Genomic DNA, 12029 nt, shown 5'->3' with positions numbered 1-12029 from the left:
CAGTAGCCTGTCTGTGACACAGGTGAGCGCCGGGTGGCGCAGAGGAAGGTTTAGAATCCCCCAGCGGGCAGATGTGGGACAACCGACCCCCCTCTTCCCCCGGGGAGTCTCATGTAAAGCTCAAATTGTTCCTGTGGGTTAAGCCCTGACTTGGGCTGTGTAAGTGCTTAGCTCTCCCTCCCAGAGATGGCAGACGCCACCATAATAAGGACAGAGGTCCAAACTGTGTCCTCACTAACACCCCTGAGACCCCACTGTATTGGAGAAGGCTGCACGGGTGTGTGCAAAAGCAAACACTGGTGTGCTTTGGAGGCCAATTCTCTCCCTAAGGACCTGTCTACACAGGGCTGGCCCATGTCAGCTGACTCAGGCTCGTGGGGCTTGGGCTATGGGGCTGTTTAATTGCTGTGTAGACCTTCGGGCTCGGGCCAGAGCCTGGGCTCTGGGACTCCGCGAGGGGGTGGGGGGAAGGTCCCAGAAGGGAAGCCTGAGAGAAGTCTGGTTGGGCTACTTCTTTCAACCCCACCTTTCCAAGTATGTCAGACAATCAATCCCTTTATTCAGCTCTCCCTCACAGCAGCATAAAACAGGAATAACTCCCCCGGCCTCATTCCTGATTTTCAGCTGTGTAAATACCAGGGGAGCCAGTTCCCTTCTCTTTCCTCTATTTGGGTCTCTGTCCATTCCTGCTCTTTGGATGCTGTCACGCTGTTACTTATCTGGCCCCCTTCCCTGGAGTATCTGGGCACCTCATAATCTTTAATTCTCACAAGTGCTATTAGCCTCCTTTTACAGGTGGGGAACTGAGGCAGAGAGAGACTAAGGCCCAGAGCCGCCGAGATAGTTAGGCTGCTAACTCCTAGTGAAACTAAATGGACGCTAGAAGGCTAAAAACCTCCCAGGATCAGGGCCTAGGTGACTAGCCCAAGGTCACATAGAAAATCTGTGGCAGAGCAGGGAATGGATGCTGGGTTTCCCAACTCCCAGGCTAGTGCTTTAACTAGCCTTCCTGTCTTAGTTCTCTCCTTTCCCTTCTGTCATTCTGTTCAGCTTATCCCTCTAGTACAGCATTTCTCAAACTGGGGTCCATGGACCCCTGCGGGCCCCACTGATCAACTCCTCCCCTTCCCTACCTCAGCTCCTCCCCCGCCCTCCCAGCGCCTCCTGCACGCTGGGGAACAGCTGTTCAGCAGTGTGCAGGAGGCGCTGGCAGGGAGGGGGAGGAGCGGGGAGGGGGCACACTTGGGGGAGGGGGGAGGAAAGAGGTGGGGAAAAGGAGGGGTAGGGTTGCAGCAGGGGTGGGAAGAGGTGGGTCCTTGGGGGAAGGGGTGGAGTGGGTGTGGTGCCTGGGGCTGAGTGGGGTGGGGGGGTGGGGGTCCGTGAACATTTTAAAATCAAAACGGGGGTCCTCGGGTTGCTAAAGTTTGAAAACCGCTGCTCTAGTCCAAGGGTTCTCAACCTGGAAGCTCACATACGGGTGTCTGGCGGGTTGCATACTGCTTCCCATATTGCTAAATGGGAGGGGGAATCTGGCCTGACCTCAGCAAGCTGGGGCTGGGGAGCATCGGAGTAGGGGTTGCTCTGTATGGAAAAAAAGGGTCCCAGTCTGGGTCCCACTGCTCCAGTTTTCTCCCCTGGCTCCTTCCCCATCCCAGCTCTCTTCCAACACTATTCTGCTCCCCTGTTATTTATTCATCTATTCCCTCTTTTCTCATTTATTCCTGGTCCTTCCCCCTTTTTTGTCTCAGTTCATTCTTCCTTTCTCTCTTCCCTTTGTTATCTGCTCCCCCAAATCTCCACCCCACCACTCCTCCTAGCACCCTACTGCCCCCTTCCTTCCTTTCCCCTCTCACCCAGATTTCTGCTGCCAAATCTAACAGCGATGCTAAAAATAAATAAATAAAGACATCACCCAAAGAGAATTTTACAAAGAGTTGTAAAAGGCAGGATGGGACAGGCCAGCACGATACTTCCAATTTCACACACAAGGATGATTTCAACCCATTCACTGCCCACGTAAGCTCCTGGGAATTTCAGGCACTAAAAAATAAGTAACAACAACATCAATTAAGCGGTGACAGAATCATTTGTCTCTTCCTGTTCTCCTGCCCGCCTTCCTTGGTGGACACCAGGTCTCTTTCCCTCTGCCCTGCAGGGGAAGGCCGAGAGAAACTCCCACGCTCCCCAGCACCTCTGGAACAACCCCCCCGCTGGCTCTGCTTGCAAATTTTCCGACTAAACCATTTTTCATCTGAAAATGCCAGTTCATCGAAATCAAAACTTATGTTAGCCAGGAGCCATTTATCAGGTTCAGGATGGAATTTTTCTGCTCAGATCCAGAGAGACCCACACCCCAGTGATTAGGTCACTCCCCTGCAATCAGCGCTCTAACAGACTGAAGCCTCTGGTCTGAATTAGGGAGAGCAAGGCGTTGAACCGGAGTCACCAGTCTACAAGGTGAGCACCCTAACTACCGGCCCATTGACTATCAGGGCTGTGGGGCACTCCCTTATTTTTTCACAAAGAACTTTGAGTGGTGTCAGTTTCGTCCCAATGCAAAACAGGATTGGGGGGTGGGGGGAACGCATTCCCCACCCATTTCTACGCCCTGTCTTGTTGTTCTGGTCTACTCTAAAAGAATTTCAAAGGAGTTATTTGACTTTTAATGGGATTTGCGTGCCTAACTACTTTGGTCTCTTTTAAAAATCCCAGTTAAAGGCTCAGACTGTGATGGAACACTTTGCATTCACACACACACACAAATGCTGGTCCAATAGCTACCTAGAATAGCGGTTAAATTGGTTCAAAGTTAAACTGGCTCAGTCCAAACTTGTTTAGTACCAGTGTGGACGCAGATAAGCTAAAACAGGTCAACTTGTCCTAGTCACTGCTGCACTGGTGGTCTTGCAAAAATCTCCCAAAATGCACTGCTTCCGGGAGCTGTGCTGAGAATTGTGGGGTAAGTATCCAGAAAGCACTGCAGATGAAATGGTTTTGGGTCCGTCTTCACTGCCAAGTTAACTCAGGCTTGTACCTGCCCTTAACCCCAACACCTGGCCACACACAAAACCCTCTCTCCCCAGTTTAGTGGTGCTTTCAACTTGGGCTAGCTGGCCTGGCTGGGGGGTGGGTTAGAGACTTGTTCTTCTGTTGCTCTGGTGTCCTGCCCACTTAAACCACTTTGCAGTGAAGGCTAAATCACTCTGATGCTGATAACCCTCCAATGCCTTCCCACAAGATGCTCCAAGGACCCATGGGACATACCCCCGGAAGGTCCAAGGGGGACACACTCCCATGTAGCACGGCACCAGTGAGGACACATTACTATGGAGAGGGCTTTCCAGTGTGGTGGCTCAGACCTGGGCCAGGTAGACCCAGGTGCCGATCACCCAAGTTATCTTCACTGCAGAGTTAGACCCTTAGAATAATGCCTATGAGGCAAAACTCAAACCAGTTCAGCATTGCTACTGTGGACGTATTGAGGCATGTCACTGAGATTGTCAAGCCACCTAAGAGCTTTAGATGCAAACTGAAATTAAGAGGGCTGTGTGTCTAAATCCACTAAACCACTTGGAAAAGTTCAGCCCATTTGTGTTTAAACGGGTTCACCTGAAGCTGGTTCAGTTCTCTAGTGTAAACAAAGTGTCTGTGCCCAGCCCCCTGAATATGCCTCTCTGGTCTCCACATGCCACCCTGTCTTTGGTCTGCTTCTTCATACTTCTGACCATCGCGAGTTTGTGACTGTGAGCTCAGGAGAGAGGGTTTTGTGTGTGGATGGGTGTTGGGGTTAGGGGCAGGTACAAGCCTGACTTTGGCTTGTGTGGCCTAGCTTGCTCTTGCATGCTGTTATTTTTTTTTAATGATGTATTTATTAGTTGTATTGCAGTGACAATAATAGTAGCTCCCTCTTGCATAACACTTTCACCAGTAGATCATGAAGCACTTTACAAAGGAAGTCAGTCTCATTATCTGCATTTTATAGACGGAGAAACTGAGGCACGGGGAGGTGAAGTAACTTGCCCAAGGTCAACTAGTAGGATAGTAGCAGAGCTGGGAATAGAACGCAGGTTTCCTGAATCCCAACCCAGTGCTCTAACCACTAAATCACACTGCCTACCAGTAGTCATGGACCAGGAGGTCCCCATTATGTTAGGTGCCTACCTCAAAGAGCTTCCAATCTAAGTATAAGACAAGAGGCAACAGAGGGACACAGACAGACTCACTTATCCAAAGGGCAAAGTTCACATCAGCTTCTGGGTTATGCTTAGGCTGGAATGAGGGAGTTCAAGGCAGACCAGGGGCTAATTTCCAACTCGGCAATGCTAAAATCTCACGAGCTGCTCCAGTGCAATGTTGGGTGAGATGAGAATACCTGGCTCTTACATAGCCCTGGTCATCAGTAGCTCTCAAAGTGCTTGACAGAGGAGGGCTGTATGATTATCTGCATTTTACAGATGGGGAAACTGAGGCACAACACGAGGAGCCCAGCTCTTCTTAGTCCTAATTTAATATCCACCAGGCCACATTAACTGCATCAGACTAAGGGCTTAGCTACCCAGGGAAATCTCTCTGTGTGTTTTACTCCATGCTGCTCTCGGCTCTGTTTTCAAACCTGGCATTGGTTGGTTTCTTTTTATTTCTCTCCCTCTCTGTTCCTTTTTTGGTTTTCAGTCTCTCCTCATCCAAGTGTAACAAGAAGCTGATGCTGTTTGAGGTCTTTCAAACCTGCAGTGTACAAGATGGTTCCAAATTAGGCGTAATTGTGGATAATTCCCTTCTATCCTGGGCCAGCTTTGTCCCTGATTTAACATTAGTGACCTCAACGGAGTTTCAGCAGTGGTGAACATAGGCCAGGATAGACAACTTCGGTAATAACTGGTGCATTGAAAACCATATTCAAATTGTGTGCTATTACTTTAAATAATCAGGGTTCTTTTCTTGACTGCTTGCAGGCTACATGGGCTCCATAGGGATGCATGAGCTCTGGGTCATCTACCACAGCCAACCTTCTAAGAGCCAGCCTAGAATAAGGCCAGGGGAGCTGTCTGAGTTGAATTAGTGAGCAGCCTGCTTTTTCTCTCTCTGTTTTCGGGTCTTGTGTGTTTACATTCAATAGCTCAGACATAGGTGAGAGGTTTATCGCAAGAGTGGGTGGGTGAGATTCGGTGGCCTGCATTGTGCAAGAAGTCAGACTAGATGATCGTAATGGTCCCTTCTGACCTTAGTATCTATGAATCTACATTCTGGATTTGAAGACATAAAGTAGGGTTAATGCTGCAATCTTCGACAAAGAATTGTTTGTGTTCTTATCTAACGTCTGTTTGCATGCCACGAACACAGCAATAACAAAAAACACAGCCAAATTAGAACATAATGTAAGAACGTAAGAACAGCCATACTGGGTCAGACCAAAGGATATTAGCCCAATATCCTGTCTTCCGACAGTGGCCAATGCCAGGTGCCCAGAGGGAATGAACAGAACAGGTAAATCATCAAGGATCCATCCCCTGTTGCTCATTCCCAGCTTCTGGCAAACAGAGGCTAGGGACACCATCCCTGCCCATCCTGGCTAATAGCCATTGATGGACCTATCCTCCATGAATTTATCTAGTTCTTTTTTGATCCCTGTTTTTTAGCTTGGCCTTCACAACATCCTCCAGCAAAGAGTTCCACAGGTTGACTGTGCGTTGTGTGAAGAAATACTTCCTTTTGTTTGTTTTAAACCTGCTGCCTAGTGTGAACTTTCAGTTACCCTTATGCACAGGGAAACTGCATGGTTCTGTGGCTAACATGCTACCATGGGACCCCCAAAATCTTGGTTTTTGTTCTCAGCCCTGTGGGTTGTATGTAGCCCCTCAGTTCCCTAGCTGTAAATTTTGGATAATACTTCTCTACCTGGTAGGGGTGTTGTGAGGCTAAAAATATTAAAGATTGTTAAGTGGCTTGAGATCTCCTGATGAAAAGTGCTATATAAGAGCTAGGTATTACTGTTATTCCCTGTTGTGTTACTTTGAGCAAGTGACATGGCTGTTCAGTGCCTTAGTTTCCCCATTGGGCATAAGTGATACATACCTGTCTTTGCAAAGTGCTCTGACATATGCTGCTAAATATAATCCAATCCACAATAAGGTAATTCAATGCAGTTACAGTACACCATATTACACCGCTGTAAATGAGATTAGGATCTGGCTTGCTTTGTTGCATCATCTTCTTTAACGATGCCCTGTGGTTTTATATTATGTCTCATTAACTCATTGTTTATGGCATCAGTCATGGTGTATTCTGTTACAGTGGGCGCTGCAAACATTTCAAAGCTAGCGGTTTATGAAGCAACGTGGATATTTATACGATTGCGTACCTGCTTGCACTAGATGGATCGTGAGGTTAGAATGCCCTGCAACCTTTGTTTGAAAACGAAACAAAACAACCACCTCCTTATTTTCTGGTAAAGGGCAGTTTTGTTCCAGGGTGGTACTGGAACACAACTGTAGCGATATGCTGAGCCCGAGCAGGGCTAAGAAGGGAGCCTTGTGTTGGAAAGAGAAATCAGAGGAAGGAGGAGTCATAAAGAGGGAGGAAGACACTAGACAGAGTGGCTAGCTAGAGCCATTACTTGAAAATGATGAAAAATAAAGGTTTGTCGAGGTGGAATTTTTCACAGGAAAAGGTTTTCAACTAAATTTTTCAGTGGGACGCTGTGAAACCGAATGTTCCGTTTAGTTTTGCTTCAAATTGAAATTTGTTTCACTTCAGTTTTCAGGTTCCCCTCCCCCTTTTTGCCACAGAATGTAACCACACGAATGACACCCCGTTTTGTTTTGTTCCCCCCCACACACACCACCTTTTCCTTTTTCCACGCACCAGGAAAAACGAAATTCTGTTATTCTCCACTCGGTAACGTTTTCCAAATTGGTGAAGTCTAAGAAAGGTACAGAGTGGGAAAAGTGCTTGAGGAGACAGGACCCCAGAAATTATTCATTTCATGGCACTCAGTGGCAAAAAAGGAAGAGAAAAAGGGGAAAAAGGAGTGGGAGGAATAAAAACTGAAATTTTTGAACATTACAAAAGTCACAAATTAGAAAATCTGACATTTCAAATATCTGAAAGTTCAAACAGTCAAAAATTTGATTTTTTAAAAGATATTTTATAAGGCAAAGGGCCTGATTTCCTGCCACTTACGGCTGAGGTACTTTCGTTGGACCTGATTCTCCGCTACCATCTTCCATTGTTAGCAGCTTCTCAGAATGAGCGCGAAGCAGGGGTTAGATGCCTCCCAAAGCTCCCCCGTCAGGGCTGTATGGCTCCATACTGTGAACCACCTTGTAAATGATACCACCCAGCCAGCTGCAGCGCTGGTTGGGTTATGCAACTCGCGCACTGTCTGTTGGTCAGTGTTGAGGTCAAGCGTTTAATGGGTTCTTGACAGTGGTGCTGTAGGCATGAGCTAATGCTGTTTGGGCAACTGACTCCTAGTATCACCTGTTTTGGAACACGTTTCAGAGTGGCAGCCGTGTTAGTCTGTATCCGCAAAAAGAAAAGGAGGACTTGTGGCACCTTAGAGACTAACCAATTTATTTGAGCATAAGCTTTCGTGAGCTACAGCTCACTTCATAAGCTTATGCTCAAATAAATTGGTTAGTCTCTAAGGTGCCACAAGTCCTCCTTTTCTTTTTGTTTTGGAACAGTGCCACCTGCTGTCCTAGTTGGTCTGGATGGGAAACTTTGGCAGCAAATCGCATGCCCTGTAGCGCATTGCACAAGTTTACACCAGGCAGTAACTTTTGCTCTGAGTCAGTGCACTTCCCCTTGAGGGGGACAGAGGAATTATCTTCTTGCTTGCAGAGTTTACGTGTGTGTGTGTGTGTCTGAGAGAGAGAGAGAGAGAGAGAAAGAGAAAATTCCAAACAAAAGCTCTCAGGAGAGTATTTAATCCTCTTTGTTTGTGATACATAATCTGATTCATCCTAGTTTTAATTCCTAGGGCCAAATTCCATGCTGGTGTTTCACACCCTAGGCAGCGCTGGTGAATCTGGTTCTTCCAGGGCAATTTTGATGGTGTTAACACCTCCATGCACACATAGGATCGCGTGCCGTCGCTTACCCCTGTGGAAAGCACGAACACTTTGCCCAGGTCGGAATGACTAACACCAGGTGCAGTGGAAAATTGGGCCCCGCGCACTCAAGGACCTGATTGTGATTTTACACTGTTCTCACACTCACGTAACCCCCATAGACATGGTTGGAGTAACTGAATTCCTGACGACACTGGTGTAAGAAAGATTGTCATTACTAACCCTGTGCCTGTCAGAGATCAAATCCACCCTATGCTGCTACCAACATCAGCCCTTCAATTTGATACAAGCATGCAGGCTGGGAATGGAGCAGTGTGAAGGAATTTTGCCTCTTTCCTTCCTGCTTTGAAAAAGTCTCCTTTCTTAGATAATATCCTACAATCATAGAAATGCAGGGCTGGAAGGGACCTCGAGAGGTCGTCCAGTCCAGTCCCCTGCACTGAGGCAGGACCAAGCATACCTAGATCACCCCGACAGCCAACCTGTTCTTCAAAATCTCCAATGACAGGGATTACATAACCTCCCTTGGAAACGTGTTCTAGGACTTAACTACTGGTATAGTTGGAAAGTTTTCCCTAATATCTAACTTACATTTCCCTTGCTGCAGATTAAATCCACTACTTCTTTAGGGGTGCTCCACCCCCGCCCCCGCTCCACCCCTACTTCGCCCTTCGCCCAAGGTCCCACCCTCACTCCACCTCTTCCCATCCCAGCTCCGCCCCCTCCACCAAGCACCTCCAGCCCACCGTCGGACAGCTGATCGGCAGGTGGCTGGTGGGTGTTGAATCTATGGAACAATTGATCACTGTCTGCTGTATAACAACCCTTGAAATATTTGAAGGCTGTTATCAGGTCCCTTCTCAGTTTTCTCTTCTCAAGACTAAACTTGCCCAGTCTTTTTTAACCTTTCCTCACGGGTCAGGTTTTCTAAACCTTTCACCATTTTTGTGGCTCCGCTCTGGAGTCTCTCCAATTTGTCCACATCGTTCCTAAAGAGCAGTGCCCAGAATTGGACTCAGGACTCCAGCTAAGGCATCCTCGGTGCTGAGTTACCAGGGCAAACGCAGCAAATTGTCTCTCCCTTCCCCCTGCGACTTGCCCATGAACATTCCTTCAGACTTTTAAGCAACAAATTTGCTTTGACGGTTTTGATCTGCAAAAGATCTCGGCGCTCACAATTGGGCCGAGATTTTCAGGAGAGCTCAGCTCCCATTTAGGCAGCAGAATGGTTATAGTTATCATTCCTATTGCTGTAGAGCCTCCTAAGGGGCTAAATCCTGGACCAGGACACCGATGTGCTAGGCACTGTACAAACACAAACACTAGTGTAAATGGTGGAGTCTCTGGAACTTGAAGTCTTTAAACCATGATTTGAGGACTTCAGTAACTCAGCCAGAGGTGAGGGGTCTATTCCAGGCGTGGGTGGGTGAGGTTCTGTGGCCTGCGATGCACAGGAGGTCAGACTAGAGGATCATGATGGTCCCTTCTGACCTTAAGGTCTATGAGATTCTCTAAAGTGTCCCACATGTTGGGGGCTGAGTCTTTTTGAAACTCAAGTTTCAAATGCCTTTACACCACTTTAAACATGCGGGGTCAATTGGTGTAAACTGGCACAGCACCATTGAGTTCAGTGGAGCTACACCCGTTTACACCAGATGAAGATAAGGCAGATTGGTTCTGGTTACCTATTGTGTTAGCTTCGTATTTATCCTGGTGTAACTCTATTCATTTCAACTGAGCCTGGAGTAACACAGTGTTGTATCACGCCCATAAAGTACCATAGAAATGCAATTATCCTCAGCTAGTGTAAAGCAGTGTTACTTTCTTGACTTCATTGGAGCAATGCCAATTTAGACCAGCTTTGGATCTGGCACATTATGCAATCTGATTAATTAATTAAAATATATATGCATTGGGCCGGACCCTCAGCCGGTATAAATCAACATGGATTCACTGAAGACAGTGGGTCAGATCCCCAACTGGTGTAATTTGCCGTAGATCCACTGACGTCAATAATTAAAGATCTTTATTTTCAGAAAGACTAGTAATTTTTGGGTGCCTTGAATTTTCAGTTCTCAACTCGAGACACCTGATTTTCAGAAAGCACCGAACCAAGGGTGCCCAACTTTCAAGACCTCATCACAAGTCTTGTGATTTTTAGCGTTTTTCTTAAAGCCTCAGCTGCCGGAATCATGATATTGCGTGAAAAATCGCAGCTTTCATTTGAAAAAGAAAACCCCATATTTTTAAGCCCGTCTCGTGTTTTCTGGAGACTGGCCTCGCAATTTTTGAATGTTTGGGGTTGGCAAAAGAGGAAGGCCCTTTAAGGTGTCTTGTGTTAGGCATCCAAAAATAGAGGAACCCTAAATCGCTAGGGGAACCTATGGCAAAGTCTTCCAGGAGACGGTCTGCACTGAAATGAACTCAAAATGACTGCCTGTCTCTGCACCCTTCATAGAGATTTAAAGGTGTAGGACACAGAAGGAAATATATAATTAGTTACACCCAAGAGAGTCACTCACAAAAAAGAAGGAAAACCCAGGAAGGGAAAACTCACCGCTTACAAACAGATGTTTAAGGATCTTGCGACATGCAGCACCTTGCTGGGTCCCAAGGTGGACTCCTTAATGAGTCACTTCAGTGAGCACCATTCAGCTGCACCGTTCATCTGCACATACCGGACAAACAGTTACCAAGGCAGCAGCCACAACACAAGGGATAAACACCCGGTGAGGATCTGGCCCAGAGACAATATTCACTGGTAGCTTCGTAGGGTGACATTTTCAAAGGCACAAGTAGCACTTGGGTGCCTAACACCCACTGGCGTTGTGTCATTGAGACACTCCTTGTTTATTTAGAGGCTTTGCTGTGGCGTTGTTCAGTGTAATATCCAGGAATCCCAGAAACCTTAATGGATGAAGCCTCCTGAGCTTCCCAGTTTCACGATGCCCATTCTACAGAAGGGGGAAACCGAGGCAGGGAGGTACTTGACCGAGGTCACACAGTATCGTGATCTGCTGGCTAGTTGTGTGCCCCAATTGGATGACTCTCCTACCTCACCCGTGCGCCACTGTATACATGCAATCATATTACACTGTTTATATAAACTCTTTATGCTCTACGCACCCTGGCATCCACCCAGCTGTGCAGGTGTATTCTACAGGACGTATCGGGACTTGCACAATTGCACATTACTTAGAGCCAGACCGGAGGCCTTTCTGGAAGAGACGCTGTAGCCAAACACAAGTTACTGGGCTCAACACAGGGGTGAAATTTTGTGACCTGTGATTCGCAAGAGGTCAGACTGACTCAGCGGTCACCAACCGGTCGATCACAATCGACTGGGAGATCCTAGAGGATCTCCCAGTTGATCGCGATCTCTGGTGGTGCAGTGGGGCTGCCGCTAAGGCAGGATCCCTGCCTACCCCGGCCCCACACCACTCCCAGAAGGGGCCGACGTGCCCCTGAGTCCCCTGGACGGGGCGGGGGGCAAGTGGCTCTGTGTGCTGCCATCTCTGCAAGCACCGCCCCTCAGCTCCCATTGGCCACAGCTCCCCGTTCCTGGCCAATGGGAGCTGCGGGGGCGGTGCTTGCAGAGATGGCAGCAGACGGAGCCACGTGCCCCCCGCCCCATCCAGGGGCCGCAGGGGCATGTCGGCCCCTTCTGGGAGTGGTGTGGGGCCGGGGTAGGCAGGGAGCCTGACTTAGCAGCAGCCACGCTCCACCACCAACCGGGAGCCGCCAGAGGTAAGTGGTGGGAGGACTCACCCCAACCCTCATCCCTGACCCCATTCCCAGAGCCAGCACCCCGTACCCCCTCCGGCACCCCAACCCCCTGCCCCAGCCTGGAGCCCCCTGCTGCATCCAAACTCCCTCCCACAGCTTGCGCCTCTCCCCCTCCCTGCACCCCAACCCCCTGCCCCAGGCTCAGCCCAGAGCCCCCTCCCACACTGCGAA

At 48.4% G+C, this 12029-nt stretch overlaps 1 protein-coding gene across 1 annotated transcript in view; it reads right to left on the bottom strand.

Annotated features, from left to right (window-relative positions):
- KRT80 (keratin 80) overlaps positions 1-10636 on the bottom strand; it is a 38562-nt gene extending 27926 nt beyond the window's left edge. The window contains exon 1 of the mRNA XM_074935142.1: positions 10630-10636. The gene's annotated coding sequence lies outside the window, so the exon portion shown is untranslated. The remainder of the gene's footprint in view (positions 1-10629) is intronic.
- Between the last annotated feature and the right edge of the window lie 1393 nt (positions 10637-12029).

Source organism: Natator depressus, chromosome 20 (assembly GCF_965152275.1).
Source record: "Natator depressus isolate rNatDep1 chromosome 20, rNatDep2.hap1, whole genome shotgun sequence".
NCBI lineage: Eukaryota > Metazoa > Chordata > Testudines > Cheloniidae > Natator > Natator depressus.
The sequence above is the reverse complement of the archived record's forward strand: the minus strand, read 5'-3'. Positions and strand labels throughout refer to the sequence as shown.